We start from the raw sequence: 17,140 nt of genomic DNA, 5'->3' as shown, positions 1-17,140 counted from the left end.
ACCGCGCCCCGCCCGTCGAGAATCCACTTGTCGGCTCGCGCGAGCCGAGATTGCGGCCAAGAAACTCGACTACGAGATAAAGTATTTCCGACAAACTGGATATTCTCGGAGTCATAAAAGATGATAAGTATATATGCGTCCACCCACTCCCGCCCGCGGTATTAAAGCGGAATAAGCGTTTCGCGCAGTTTAAACGCGATATGCAAATAGGTCGGCCATTAATGTCGGATAGCGCGGCCACGGATAATTTTGCACGCGCGCTCACCCGTGCAACGCACCGAATTTGGATTTGATCCGGATTTTTCTCCGACTTCTATTTCCAAGACATATAGAGGAGAGGAGGGGGAGGGGGAGGGGGAGGGGGTGGGAAAAATCAATTCCACGTCCTGCGGAAATTCGCAATCGCAGCAATGCCATTCCGGAGCTTTATTTACCCTAGCGCTCAATAATTTCAATCATGTGCGGTATACTTTTAGATTCGGCCAATAGAGAAAGATTTGTTGATCTATATATTTGACGTCGCAAAGAGCGTTGCGGACAAATATCAACAAATTTGTTGGCTTTTGACATTTCGCGCGCGTAAAAAAAAAACCAGGCTACTCCCGCATGCTCCTCTTGTTACAAATCAAACTATCAAGCGGTTACGTATCGCCCCATAGCTTTCCGGGGACTCTCGTAAAATTGACAGGACCGGAGGCAAAATCAAATTTCGTTTACGTCGAACGTATAAAATTCATTATTTTCGGAAAAAATATGTGACGAACCGCCGCGTATAATTAATGCAGTGCGCGTCGCGCGCCCTGCTATTTCGTTTCCCAGCGAAACGTAAATATTCAAGATAAATGACGCTGCGGCAAGTGATAAACAAGCGCTAATTTCGGATTTAATTCGGCGACAATTATCCGCCTCGCGAACAGTGAAGCGACTCGTTACTCAAGCCGTCTTGCATGAATATTCCCTTTATGGCTGAACAAATGCGACAAGTACTCATCACGAGCATCAACGAGAGTTTCTAAGCGCTCTCGACGAGGCAATCTACGACACTAGAAATATGCAGGATGATCAATGTCTGTTTCCATCAATGCGGATTAACTTTGATATCGATTTAACTTTTTTTTATTTACCTTCTTCCAATTTTAAGAATTGAAAGCAGATAAAAAAAGTAAAAGTAAATTTATTAACGATAAAATTTCAACAAAGAGTGATTTATATTATTGAGAACGTAACTAATTCTTGTTTTAGCACGTATTTGAATTCCATGAGGTCATTATTGATTTTAACTGCATAAAATTAAATTAATGGCCATTAATAAGACTTTACATATGCATATGTATGATATACATATTTTGCATGTTTATGCACATTTTTAGCTTTGACGTTAAATATCAGACTGTCAATTAGACAGCTCATCTTCGACGTTTCAATGCTTGCCGCTAGAGATGTACGAATAGATCGAATTCGGATGGTTCGAGAAGTTCAAATCGGTCGTCTATTTGGATTGTTTTATTTATATTTTCCGTGAGACCGAGCTTGTATCGGCGCGTACCAATTCTGATGCCTGATTGTTTGTCAATATTTAAAACTATCCTCTATTATTTCTAAACCTTATAAACCCTCTGTTCGAAGATAAGTTTGGTTATTACAAGTAAAAATAATGTAGTTGGCAGAAGTGAAAATTACTGGCGTTGCGTTTTGTTTCTTTCAGAAAAACCAGTAGACGATCTCAAATAGTCCGAAACGTTATAAAGATTTTTAGTTTTAAAATTGCGGACATTTTAACGTTACCGCAAGCTTGTAGAACATTGCAGAAATCTTTTGTAACTTCCAGATAATATTATAATGTTTTAATGTAAGGTTTATGCAATGTTTCTTTAATCTTTCAATGCTGAGTTACAATTCTAACCTTCACTTTTTATGACAAATGTTATATTAATGATTAATATTGTTAAAATATGGATTTTTTTGTTTTAAACTCTTCTTTTTTTTCTTCACTTCGTTTTCATCTTTTTCCGTATTTAAAACTCCTTTCTTCCTTCTCCTTTTTCATTATTGTATTTCTTTTCTCTTTTATATCCAACGTTTTATATCTATCCATTTTTTAATTACTCAACCCTGCAAATGACATTACAAAAGTTTGTAATGCTGCGCGATGCAAGATCTCCCTAAAAATCGCGGTAGTCTCGCGCAGCGAGAGAGACTTCGCATTACATGCACGTCGTCTCTGTTAAATGTTCCACTCGGGTTGTTGACCGCGCACGGCCCCGTAAGATAGACGGCACGCCGCGCGCCGTCCTTGGACCGGCCTCCTCACCCTCCTCGCTCATTCAACTTGCCCGAGGCGCACGTGTTTGCCGTCTGGGCCGCCTCCCCACTCTTCTCGGCCGACGGAGAGTGGGGAGGCGGCCCAGACGGCAAGCACGTGCGCCTGTCTGACGTGGGACCGTCTGCGGTCAACGACACTAGTGGGGAGGGGGGAGGGCATCAACCGGCGTGTACGAGCGCCTTGGATAAACGGAGTCTCTCTCTCTCGCTTCACGAGACTACCGCCACGACTTTTAGAGAGATCTTGCATCGCATTACAAATTCTCATAACTCATTTGCAGGATTGGATAATTAAAAAATTAAAAGTTAAATAATAAAGTTAATAACTTTTAACTTTAACTAGTTATTTTGTAAATACATTAACTCTAATTTATTAACTTTTTATTTAAGTTAAAAATTTATTTATCCAGCATTGAAAGATTAAAGTTACATTGCATAAACCTTACGTTAAAACATTATAATATGGTATGAAAGTTACGAAAGATTTCTGCAATGTTACTACAGCGGTAACGTTGGAATATCCGCAATTTTAAACCTAAAAATTTTTATGACGTTTCGGACTATTTGAGATCGTCTACTGGTTTTATTAGTAAAAAAAAATAAAGCACAATGCCAGTAATTTTTACTTCTACCAACTACATTATTTTTACTACCCTTGAAAAAAAAGTTGATAAACTTGTTTCAATAAACTGATTACTGATCAATAACTGATGATATTTTATCAGTTAACTGACGAAATATAATCAGTTAGTGATCAGTAATCAGTTTATTGAAACAAGTTTATCAACTTTTTTTTTAAGGGTTTTAGTAACCAAATCCATTTTCGAACAAAGCAAAATTATTTAAAATTTGGTGTACACGTAAAACAATCGATTTTGCAAATTAGTTTCAACATTTCATAAATTTGTTTCATTTATAGAACTTGGAACAAAATTTGAAATTACTTTATTATATTTTCCTAATGAAATGCATTAAATACCATCGTTTCGATAGTAACTTTATGACTTGTACGATATCTTTTCAAAGCTCATTTATCAGTATGATAGTCTCACATTTATCATCTAGTATCTATTATAGCTTTCACTTAACACATTTTTTTTCAATTACTTTTCTTACATTCGTGCGACTAATTTTCTCGCTTATTAAAAAAGAGCTGCAATGTCACTGAAAATTCTTTATTACATTTAAATTAGCATGTAATCTAAATCCGGAAAAATTCGATTCAAAAATTCGATTCGTATTTGAATTTAAAAAATTCGATTTGATTCGACATGAAAATTGCACATTTGATTCAATTCCATTTCGAAAATGTTATTAAAGATTTGATTCGACAAATGTTTAATTCGTACACTTTTATTTTAGGCATATCGATGCATATTTCAACAATGATGATTATCTAGAACATTTACAACATTATAATTTTAATGCATGCAGCATGTTAACGTTGCGCACTTTTATAAAAATTATTTTCTTATTACTAATAAATATCTTTATAATTTTTTTTAATTATTTTTTAACACCCCCATCATCAAATTTTTTATTATATTTCTTCAGTTTATCAAAAGTTATTTTGGCATAAATATACTTCCATCAGTTTTTTACTCGTATACAAAAAATATCACATGGTAAATGAAATTGAATTTTTGAAACACAAAATGTTTGCTTTAATTTTTATATATATCGAAGCATTTTAAAAAGCAACATAACATATCGTGAAGTAGAGTCACTTCACCAGTCACTGAACAATCACCAGTAAATGACTATTTCAAAAAAGCATAAAAATAATAAGACTTTAAAATAATAAATTGCGAATTAATTATATTTTTTATGATCTAATTTTCATAGATTTTATTAAAATATAATTTTTTATTTAAAAATGTAATTATATTAAAATTTCATTGATATGCTCATTGACTAGTTTTTATTTGTTCATTGGCTGGTACAGTGACCCCATCAGTCGTTAGATATATTTGTCATAAGATGCCATGTAAAAAACTTTAACTTAAACTTTTATTTTTTTCTTAGAAATTATAGAGTTTTAAATTCTAATGTAATATTAGTTTCGCGCTTTAAATATATAATATGCTGTCTCATTTTTTAACAGATTGAAGCAATTTGATTTTCCAATTATATATCCTTAAAAGACAGCAAGGTACAACTCCTTTTCGCAAATTTCATTGAAATTGTAATCTCTTGTGCCAAAACGTTATTATGTTTCGTACATATTTCATCGTGGACTTGATTTCGCGATGAAAAATCTTGTAGTCCGCGAACATCGATTTTTCGTAATACACTTAACGCTACACACACAGATTTTTCATCCGTCGAGTTTTCCATCTCATCATTTCGTAGACTCTTTCTACGAAGGTATTTCGGGGACGGGCATTCACGCTTACCTTGCTTAACGTATTGCCCTGAGCGAGCGCTGAAAAGCGGATGAGTGGAGGGCGGGCACATTTGGCCTGGCGGCCACCGTGAATTTCAATTTGCGACTAGCGCACGACAGAAACGACAAGCAGAATTACGAGGACGAAGCGAACCATTACGGGCAATCGGTCTATCATGGACGGCTCTTTGTACAGCCACGGGCGGAAGTTTACGGTGGGACACGCGATTTTCTTGTTCCGTTTCGGGCCGCGTGCGAGATCGGGTGCTAACGACTTAATGCAAAATAATGGACGTCGTCGATACGGCGCGGTCGCGTCCGCTATAATACATAAGCGACATTAACCATCGCGTCGCGGCATGAATAATTCGCGGCGGCGCGGCAACTCGCGACGCCAAGTGTCAAAACGTCGATACGATATGGTATCGCGACATTTCGTGGAAACGTAATTGCGAAGAAGTAATTGCGCTAATGATTCCAGACCCGATCCCAGGGCTCGATTGTGTCCCGACGGAATTGATTAACTCGGCTGCGAAACATTCTCTCTTCATGACAATTTCTGCAAATGGTGATAAAATTAAGTGCCTGGCTGTATGTACATGACCTGTTCTATTCTCTATCTCTCACTAGAATAAATTAAAATAGAAACGTTTCAGACGCTTTTCGATTCTTTGAAAATTTTATTCTCGATCTCAAATTAAGCATGTTTTAACTGTACAGGTCTGACAATAATTTATCGAAATTTAAAAAACTGCTGGTTTTTCAGGCTCTATATCTTTTTTTCTCCGTGTATATCAACGACAAATAATTTTTATCGTAAATACCCGAATTTTTGGCCATGAAACCAGCAAAGAGTTAAAGCAACGAAAAAAATTTGACTTATAATGCTTATGACGCTTATGCAGCGAAAATGACTATATTCTGCTGCAGTTTCAGATTAGGTAAATAACTTTTAAACGAATAAGTGGATCCAAATAATGAACTTTTGCACGAATATCTATTAGACTTTTTTATGCGTAAAACATTTGATTTAATTCGTAATGCTACTCCTTAATCAAATTTGCAAACACGTACTGCAAAATACGATTTTACATCAAGAGATAACAAAAATTAAATAACTTTTAGATTAGTGAGAGAATTAAATTTTACATAAATTCTCAAACATAATAACAGAACAATCTATGAAACTTCTATATTTTTATCAATATTATTGTATATATTTGGTATTTTATAATTTTGCTTATGTAACATCCTTAAAATGAACAGAGATTAAATAAAATCGAATAAGACTTTTTAATTTTTATTTTGCAGAACTGAAATTTCAGTTGTAGCAAGTTGACTTTTTTTAATGACTTTTTGAAGTAAACATTTCTTAATTTACAAAAATATACAACCGCGTATCTTCGTTTAAGATGTTTATTGTATTAATTTTATCAGCATCGGATTTCAGTTAAAAAAAAGTTACAATACTAAAAAATGCAAAGTTGATTCAAAGTCTTTGTTACATAATATTGAAAGCAATACTATAACAGATGTACGTCATGTCTGTTTCTGAATAATTTTTATTAATTGAGACGCCGTTGGTTACAACACACTTTCACGTACGAGTATTACGTGCACCGTATTTGAAAACTCATCCAACGTCAAGCTCGTAAACGAGAAATCATTTTTCCCGATACATACATATATGTAGCCGACGCGACGCACTAAACTAAATACGAAACTTTAAAAACTGCGCTCGTAAATATTCATGACACGCGCGAGGTGTAATTACTTGTAATCGCGTGTCACATCGCACAAATGGCTATGTCGAGCCGCCATAAGAATTCCGCGTAATGTGTTAACGCGATAGCTGCTTCCACGAGCGGGAATAACGAGTGCATAAATGCTGTTACCTCGCGTTCGCGCGCGCGCATATGTGTTTTCGGATAAATAGCTCGTTATATCCGCGTATCGTGATCCATAAAAACGTTTTGAAATCTCAATTTCTATTACCAGAGAGATGTCAAGATTCTACACGTAACCTCTTTATTTCTTTCGATAATCCGGCGAACAAAATTTTCACTCGACACACGCAGAGTGAACATATAACTTGTATCGAATTTATATAACTTGGATAACTTGACCTGAGCTTAAATACCGAACTTACCACTCTAGACGCTCCATAATCCGCTTCAAATTTTAGGATAAAATTTTATTTATAAATTTGCCGTATATTTGATGTACGCTTTTAATATACAAGTGTTATATATTTTACGTATATGCGTGGATTATTCCATTATTTTCCAAAAATCTCTTGCATATACGAGAATACGCTATGGATAATTCAATTTAAAAGTCTCCCGAACAATCCGACAATTTCTCCAATTTATTATTCATATTTGAAGAAGAGCAAAAAAAAACTGCCCTTGAAAATTTCAAACAGTCGCACGTATCTCTGTATACGTAAACAAGAAGTTACGAGAATAAATCTGAAGCTTTCTGGACAGAGGGAAAACTTCCTGCGTGAATTTTTATGCTTTCAACAAAATTCCAAGATGAAGTAATACATTACGCAACACCCTTCGCAAGAACTATTCGCAACTGTTTGCACTTTCTCGCTTTAGCGGCGTAGGCGCATTAAATCGCAGATATGCCGCTTCAACGCTCCGATAAACTCAGATTATATCTGGTTATATATATAGCGGCGGCGCGTTGTCAACCAGATAACATCACTAGTATCGTCGAACAGGCTTGCTGAAGATGTTGTCCGACTATAAACCCCCTGCCGTGCGATTACTCGACGTGTCTCGTCTATATTAGAGCGATGTATTCCGTCCTTCGGATCCTCCGTAGGTCCTCTGTACTGGAAAACGCTCATTTGACCTCGATACCGCGTCATCCGAGTGACCTCGTGATACACGGATGGCGGAGTAATTATCGACGCTCTTAGGTCGGTGACTAACGAACTGTCTATCGTGCAGGCGTCACGGAAATCCGTTTTCTCGATCGCTCCGACTATCGCCTTTATCGGCGAACATTTCTCCCTTTTGCCATATACGTAATCTTTCTATCGCAGCCATCGGCAATCAGCAGGGAATCAGCAGGGGGATCGCGATAAAGTGGAAGCACGTAGCTGCCATTCCTTCGCGATATCCGCCGAGGGCAGTGGCGCATTTTCGATTAGGGCTTCCCTCCCCCGTCCCCTTAGATTCGAGTTTGAAATTGTATCTAAAGGTAGCGGCGTAAAATAAGAAGAACGCTCGTTTCTTTTTTTTTTTATGTTAAAACCGTTCAAGGTCGCACGATTTCCCATCCCACAACAGCGACACGCAGATGTGTGCGCAGAATTGGGAGCATTTGCGGTAAAAGCAGATGAAACTTTTAGTAAATTATCGATTAAAGCTTTCGGTTAATTTATGGCGTCATTTATCAGCGGGAAAGGTAAAGCCGACACGAAATTCGTGCTAACGTTGCCCATTATTGTGTACAAAGAAATATTAGGATAGAATGTCTGTTCGAAAGGAGATATACGCGAATACAATAAGTGTATTGATTGGTTTTGTAAAGCTGTGCCTCAATCGGATTATATTCTACAGGAGGAAGCCAACCAGCAATTTTTCGATTGTTGATTGGGTTCCCTTCTGTAGAATTCAAGACCCAATTTTATCACGTTTGAAAATAAATCGCACATCGCCGCCTCTGGATTTTGTTTTATTGTCCGAGCATTCACACTACGCCTGGCTCCTTTTAGCAGCAACGCCCTCCGCAGCTTGTTTGCCCTCCAGCTCTCTCTCTCTTTCTCTCTCTCTCTCTCTCTACACGCGATCATTGCTTTATTCCAAATACAGAAAATACGTAAGAAAGCACACCTTTTCTCTACTAGCGTTAGCTTTAAAAGTCAAACTTAATATCGCCCAACAACCAGACGTCGAGACGTCAACGCTCGCGATGTAGATTCTCTCGAACGTTATTTATAAATATTTGCCAAATAACGGGAATCCAACTTTCAACGACAAACGAACTTGCAATCAGGGCACTAAATTGCATCATCGTGCCGCATACAAAATGGCACATCTCAATATTTACTTGTCTTACCGAAGAGCGTTGCATGCGAAAAGACATATCTCAATATTTGCCATCTTGAAAGAGCTTGCCATGAGCCAAATTCCGTACGCCCCGAATCCAATTACGGCCAACTCATTGTTGGTAACGACCGCCGAATTGAAAGAGGTTAAATTGCGTCGGAGTTTGTATCAGGGGGCCATACAATCCCTCTTTAAATAAGAACACAAAGTGACACGCGCGCGCAACAGCGTGGCGCGCGCAAATCACTCCAAAATGGAAAATCAATTTATTGTTGTTGTGCAATTATTGTTTACATGTAACGCGCGCGCGCGCGCGTGCGTGTGTGTGTGTGTGTTTTGTTACATCTGCATCATATACTAGCGTTATTGCACATCGTTTTATCGCAAAAGGGAAATTACCGCTGCGATCTTGTTCTCGCAGTGATGAATTTGTACATTAACCGGTACCGTTTTTCCGCCTCCTCACGGTGCTCGTTCACGCTCGATTTCGCCCAGGGCGAACGATTCACGTTGCGCGTTAATCGCGCCGCGTACACGATTGCGACGTAAATCGCGCCCGTTCGCCTCGTTAATGCAAATCAAAATTGTCCCGGAAATGTCATTACACAGAGAGCCGCGGCTCGCGGCGCGTTATCGCTCGGCGTAATACGTTTTTCATCGCGTCAACGTTACAACACACACACACACACACACGCGTATTCGCGGCGCGCAGATTGCGCCCGTCGCGTTGTGTCGCGTCGTTTAAGAGCTACCCGCGGAAATATCCCGCGACCGGTTATAAATTACGAGCGCTTATCGCGCCATCCGCTTACAACTGTCCCCGTCGTGCTCTCGCGCGGATCCACGCGACAGGGTGTATCACCGCGAGCTCCCGAGGTGTATATCTTCAGTGGCATTAAGGACACGGAAAAAATATTTCACTGCTGGAGGAAAGAACTTGGTAAACAAATAAAATGAAATAAAATAAAAAAATAGAAGTTCGAAGAAATGAAAAAAATCTTCATTAACTTTGCTCTCAGAAATTTGTTTTCGCGTGATAAACCTAAAAATAATCGCACAGACGTTACACTTTTTGCATTCAGATGTAGATCTTTTGTTCGCAATTTTTTTCGCTCCTCTAGTACAAACGATACATCTTTTTTGTCCTATTGGATGATTTTTAGTTTTTTTACTTTTTTTTTAAATATAAAAAGCACAATGTCAAAGAGCTGTCAGAGATTAGATAAGGTAATCAAGATTTACCTATTACAGATTTACTCTTTGAATCATGTTTTTCAATTATACTTTCAATTAGATGTAATTTAAAATCAGAAAACGATGGATATAGAATATTTCTCATTCCGAATAGAACAAAAGCAGAAAACAAAAAAAATTTTTTAATTCCATTGAAATGACTGTATAAGCGAACGTGAACCTAAAAAGGTGAGAATTGCAAGTATGTGGGAATGGGTGATGACAATGGTGACATAAACAGAAAAAAAATTTCATTTTCAATATATTTATTTTAACATTATTCCCTTGATTTAAATAAATGTTAGTATAAAATAATTTATTTTCAGACTTGAAAAATATCTTTTTAAATCAAGGAAATGATGTTGAAATAAATATACATTTACTTCAATATTTTTTTTTACTGTTCATCAAAATGTAGAGCTTAAAATCCTGATTGGAACGGCCAATTGTAGACCTCGTATTCTTATTGCAGAGTCAAACAGAGATATTTCAATTGCGCTAATCGGAAGATTGACCGATCAAACATTTATCTCTTATCGATCGTTAATCTTCGGTAAATAATCCCGCTATACCCATGCCATACGCGACATTACATTTCGCCTGTTTGCTCGATTAAGCTCGATATGCACACTGTGCACCGTGACGCGCAACGTAGCGCGACGGCGTGACACTCGAGCGTGTCAAAAATTTCCACGCGACGCGACGTTTACGAGGAGGTCGCGTGTCTCGCGAGAATTGGCGGGTGGGCGCGCTCTTTAAGCGCGACGCGTCACGAGAGAAGCGACGGGCGATGTCAGATACGCGCCCGAAACTGCCGCGGCGTGCTATAAATCTCGAGGAAATCAACGGACCTCCCTCGTGCTTTCTCGGTGGTTCTCTCGGCATTACCGGAGCGTCCTAGGGCTTCGCCCATCCGGGCTCTCTCTCTCTCTCTCTCTCTCTCTCTTACGTGACAACTTCTTAAACCGCGCAGCCACATACGCGCACGGCTTTACATCGAATACCGCATGGGCCGTATCTTTTCCATCGCGCGTTTACGAGCGGGCTCTTAACCCTCTTCGTCCCCATACGTTCTAGCTTCTTTATACCGCGTCCGCACTCCCCGCCGCGAGTTTATCGGTAATTGACCTTCGGATGTGTGTTTAAAGGTAGCGGTGGGTGGACTCGTGGCGAGAGAGATTCGTGGCGGTAAAAAGAGAGCAGAAACCGCAAAGGGTGAGGTTGGTGTGTGCGTAAAGGCGCTCCGCGAAATTGGATGTGTACCTTGACGAACGCCCGACGAACACTCGAGAACACAGGGACATTTCTGCAAAATTGTGAGCTTCGTAGCAAGATGTGTACCCTTTTCATTATGAAACCGATGCGAAATCGTTCGCGTTCAGTTAAGTTGAAAAGAATATCATACCTGTTTCAAAATTATTTTCATCAGTTAAAATACTTTTTCTCATTAATCGATTAATTAGCTTAATTATAGCTTCAATATTTTCTTACTTAGAAAAACATTTCGCAATCACTCTTTAACTTCAGTTCCGAATTCCCAACTTTCTTCAGCACAAATTTTAATAGGAAAAAGACTGAATTAATGCAAGCAAAAGTTAGAATTTCGTAAAAAAAACATTTCAGAGTTTTTCTCGATATATCATCGATCTAATGGAAAGAATTCTTGCAAATTTATTAAAATTTATTAAAATTACTCATTTATTGGAAAAAAAGTACACCATTATTTAATGTCAATTCTATCATTCTAGCTATCATGAATGATAATTATTTTATAACTTACATAACAAACGCGACGACAAAGATATGCACACTGAAAAAAAAGAGTTAATTTGACTAAATTTTTCAACTTGATTGACTTTCTTCAGTTCAAATATTTATGCGTTTAAGTTAAATATATAAATCAAATACATAAATACTTGAATTGAAAAAATTTAATCGAGTTGAAAAATTTCGTCAAATTAACTTTTTTTCTCAATACAAACTAGCCAACATTGTTGTATGTCACAGTAATGCCAAAATAATTCCCGGTTTCTCTTGGATATCAATAGAACAAATATAAAAATTTAACAAAAAGACAAGTATGATGAAATAAAAATCTGGTCTAGAGTATTTTCAAATTTAGAAATAATTGACTGCATTATTTCAATTAAGTCTTGATGCAATTGAATTATTATCAAATTGGCAAGCTGTGCAACAGAGAGAGAGAGAGAGAGAGAGAGAATAAGGGAGAGCAAGAGAGATAACGCACGAGTAGCCTTATTTGTACGAGCATACTGCTCGATAAGCTTGAAACGATGGCAGTTTCCGACCAAGTGACAGCAAACGTCAGCTGCCACTCGTGCGTGATGCACCGAAATTAAATCAGCGAACGTTATATATCTCGTGAACGATGTATCGTTTCCTCTCCGTTCCTCTCCTGCTTATTCCTCGTATATTCCGCGTATCCTCTCATCTCGAGAACTCTACGCGGGGCTTTAACGCGAGTTTTTAGTTTAACTAGCCCTTCGGGCTGCATTTTTCAGATACGTAATACGTCGCAGTTTGAGAGCGCCCCTTTTAAACGCATACATATTCATACATCCTTTTCAATTGCAGAGGGAGAAAGAGAGAAAGAGAGGGAAGGAGAGAGAGAGAGAGAGAGAGAGAGAGAGTCTGCGCACCTTTATTCCGTGACTTTTGCAAAATATTTGCTCGCATATTTAATTCGCGTGCACCGCGGCATGCCTCTTTGAAAACGTATAGTTCCATTCCATTTAATTCGGCTTTGAATTCTTTAATTCGTCGAGAGGGAACGCTCGCTCGACAGCGAACATTCATCTCGCTCGAGCGTACGGCCGAGTTTTATGTTTTTCGATAACGTTGCGCGAGAGACACGCGGCTGTTTAACATGCGTGCGCACGTACAACCGTCGCGCTTAACGCGCGACCGGGGTCCTATCGCGGCTAATTCGCAGCTTCAGCGATCCACCGTCGCCGTCGCCGTCGCCCCGTCTCGCGTCTGTCCGGCAGGGCTGGAAAACTTTTCTCCAAGTGCACGCGAAGGTCCGATTCGACCGTCGATGCGGAGGTAGATGCAAATAGAACATCGCGTGTTGCATTTATTAGCACGGAGCCCGTTCGACGGCTAACGAGCTGGAACTCTCGTTTATTTTCCCTACCGCCCCGCGCGAAGGGGAGCCCTCGACTCGTAATGGATACTCGCGAGTATCGGTCCCATCCCGCTCTTTCTCACCTAACTCGTTGTATCTTTTGTGCCGGGCTGTCCGATTCCCTCGCGCGTTTTTCTTTGATCCACTCGCTACTCATTATTCGACTCGCGGGAGTGCAATAAAATTTTCTTTTTTTTTCCTTCTTACGTTCTTGTGCTCCTCCTCCTCCTCCTCCTCCTCCTCCTCCTCCCTCCGTCGCTCTCGCGAGGTGTTCCGAAACGAATGGTTAAAGTTTAAACAAATTTCTCTGAATAATTTGAAGGTTTCGAAGACCGAATAAAGTCTATAATTGGAGAACTTAATATCAACCCATTTTAGATCAATGAAAAGTAAAGTTAGAGAGCGTTTCAATATTAAAAATATGGATTTAAGCTAATGGATTTAATTGTAAGAATTGAATAATTTATTTACATATCATCTCAAATTTAAGCCAATTATTTAATTTTTCAAGTATTTAAATGTAAAAGTATTTTAAAACTTATTTGTAATCTTTTATAATAAAAAAAACATTTAAGATTAATAATAATGATTAGGTTCTACAAATTTCTGCCAGCAAATCTACTCTCAATCGTTAATTTATTCTGCACAATTATTCTGTAATAAAATTCTCTCTACGCTTCCTTAATTATTATCGAAAAAACATGAATGATAATTCGCAAATTATAAAATGTAAATAAGTCATAAAACTTAATTCTTTATGCAAAATTTATCGGGTGAATTCATTTTAATATTTTGATACTGAAAAATTGCAAGTTCCGTTTCAATCTTCATTAGAAAGATATTGAATCCAATTTGATAAATACGCATCTGTCACTGAAGCTTAGATTGGTTATTTCGAAATAGACTGTGTATCTCGCCACCAGCGGCGCCTTCGAAATAGAGGAGAACGGAATAAATTGATGCCGCTTGGCGGTGTGGAGGAAAGAAAATGTAAATGAGCGATCGCGTGTAGTCTTTACCGGCGGCGAATTGTACTCTGCGCTTAATAGGCTAAAGTTCTCGCTCATTTTCCGCCCTTACAAGAAATCGTACCGAGTCGTAATAACGCGCTCGCCCGAGCCACTATCTATCTATATCCCGGACACAGTCTTTCGTTGTGCCGGCTTGCGCTCGCAACCCCTTTTAATCAGCGATCTCGCCGACCCGCCCTCCCTGTTTATACATTCTTCCACCGAATTCTTGCATCGGGAGCGAGTGCTTTTTTGCGCGAGATACGTGCTCGTTAGGTTGGCGTGTCGCCAATCACGAATGTATGTGCATAACGCGTGTAGCGTTAACGGATCTGCGGCTGTGGATGCAAGACGGTACACTCTGTTTCTTTGAATTTTCCGAAGTAACGCTGAAAAGACTCAAACGAGCTTCCCGAAAAAGAAATACTATACAGTCTAAACAATTCAATATTGACAATTCAATAGTGACGATGAACGGACAAGAATAAGATACTAATGCACAAGATGTTTATGAGAATCTAATATTGACAATAAGATATCAATGTACGCTAAACAATAAAGGAAAATAGAAGATGAAAAAATAAGACGGATTATGAATATACAAGATATAGGAAAGAAGTAGAGGAGAAGGGAATAGTATGACACCCATTTTCACTTTATTAAATAACTTTGTTAATCAATATTTTATATTGAAATTCGAACGATGATATTCGTCAAAGTATTGTTTAACAGATTCTAAACTCAAAGTAATGAAATATTTATTACTTTGGACGTGATTTATAAAAAAATGTGACGCATTGCATAATTGATGGAAGAGAAAATATGATGATAACATAGCTGGTCGAAAAATAAATTTAAAAAATTGGTTTAGTTTAAAAAACACAGTATTTTGTTACAAAATGATACATTTTTTAAAGTAGTAGAGAGAGATATTTTGACCGTTGCTGCGTATCAATACAAATTGAACAAGAATGCCTTTTATGGTCGTAGCTAGGTCTTCGTGCTTGTATTGTTTATGTGATTTTATATACTTTCCTCAAGTTTAATGAACTGCGCGCCAAATTAATTTTCAGTCATAACACAGTTCTAAATTGGATAAAATTAAGTAATATCACGTATTATTAAAAATTAACCCTTTTTCCCCTGAAAACGTGATATTAATACGTGACTTATTCAATTTAGAATTGTGTTATGACTGAAAATTAATTTGGTGCGCAGTTCATTGAACTTGAGGAAAGTATATAAAATCACACAAACAATACAAACACCAAGACCTAGCTGCGACCGTAGAAGGCATTCTTATTCAATTTGTATTGATACATTTTTTATTTTTTATCGTTTAGAATTTTCCTGTGTTTTCAGAAACATCAGAGATATCATTAGAGATATTATTTTATCCTTGTTTAACATTAAACAACGAGCATTAAACGATATCTAATATTTCTGAACACCACCAGAATAACAATTGATTTATCAGAAAAATATTTCGATATGAAAATTTCACTTTTAAAAAATCATATTACAAAATCCCATGTTATTGTTTAACTTTGCATAACTCGAAATGTGTACAGCTGAATAACAGGTTAAATAACAAAAAAAAAGCACTCGAGTGTAGGTACATACATTCGTGTGATAATACGTTCCAGTTTAAAAACAATGAAAAAGTATATGTGCGAATTAAGTGCGAAAGTAAAGTGCCTTCAAAAAGTTTTAAAGTAAAAATACCTTATAACAATTGTTAGCTACTGTGTATCGGTGTATTAGCGCCACTAAAAAAAAACGATGAGCTACTAAACGAATAATTTCATGAGCAATTGTTTGAATTCGTCACTTAATAACGGTGATAATAGAGGTAGCCGTAATGTCTACAGTTCCTATAATACTCCCTTCTCCTCTATTATACACAAGATATATATTGCTTCCGCGCGTAACTTCAAAGATTTCTTTCTAATTGATGTTAAGCTTTTATAGGTACGCGGTCTAAATGAGTCCGTATAAAAAATTAAATGGAACTAAAAGATTTACAAGAAATGAATTTCTTCATCATATCGGTTCGTGTACTTTGTTTTACTTTGCTACCGATTGAGAGCCTTTCATGACGTTTATATTTAGACCAATATATTTAGAGCTGATAAGAAATTTTGAAAAGAAAATATCCAACAGTGACAAATTTTTGTCATCTTCAGTGCAAAAAATGGCATCCCGTTTTCTGCTCTCCTTCCTCGGACGTGATTAAAAACAACAATAACTTGTGCTGCCCGGGGCGACGTTGTGCAGTCTAGTTCACGGATCATTAACCTTGACCGGATCCATAAATCTTGTTAAGCTTTTAATGGGCATGCGGTCTAAATGAGTCCGCATAAAAAATTCAATAGACTCAAAAGATTGATAAGAAACTGATATCCATCATATCGCTTTGTCTGTTTCGTATAACTTACTATCAATTACAACAGTTTTTCTTTTACACTCGCCGACGGCTACGAAGAGACGAAGCGGGGCAAAAAAAGGAATATTTTTTATGAGATCGCAGGATGTAAGAGAGTCAGCATTACCGGAACGATGTTATTAACAGGAAAGACGATATTCCACTTCCTTTATAAAACCTAGTTCGTAGCTCGACGCACGTTGAATTAAATGCAATTATACCCCTTGAAAATAAGCGAGGGAAACGAAGTTTTTTATAAATCTCTTGGAAAAATTTCTACCTGCACCACCACCCCTTGTAGAGGGCCTGGGTAGAAGAGGTGGAGGGGGGGGGAAGGCTTGCCGCGCCGAACGGAAGTCGTTGGGAAGTTTTAGTTGGCCCTGAGCGACGAAATATCTCGGGCGCAATTACCCGCCACATATATAGGTCCACTGCGGTGCGGCGCGGCGTGAGATGCGCTCCTGAAACGTTTTGCAGGTAAATGCGGTCTCTAAGCGGCCGTGTCGGGAAATACGTTCGACGGCGGGCAGGGGACCGGAAATGTGGTAC

At 38.0% G+C, this 17,140-nt stretch overlaps 1 protein-coding gene across 2 annotated transcripts in view; it reads right to left on the bottom strand.

Annotated features, from left to right (window-relative positions):
- Nucleotides 1–17,140, bottom strand: part of LOC105202688 (acid sphingomyelinase-like phosphodiesterase 3a) — a 55,293-nt gene that overhangs the window by 23,011 nt on the left and 15,142 nt on the right. The window lies entirely within an intron of this gene.

Source organism: Solenopsis invicta, chromosome 12 (assembly GCF_016802725.1).
Source record: "Solenopsis invicta isolate M01_SB chromosome 12, UNIL_Sinv_3.0, whole genome shotgun sequence".
NCBI classification, from domain to species: domain Eukaryota; kingdom Metazoa; phylum Arthropoda; class Insecta; order Hymenoptera; family Formicidae; genus Solenopsis; species Solenopsis invicta.
This window is presented reverse-complemented; position numbering and strand designations above follow the sequence as displayed.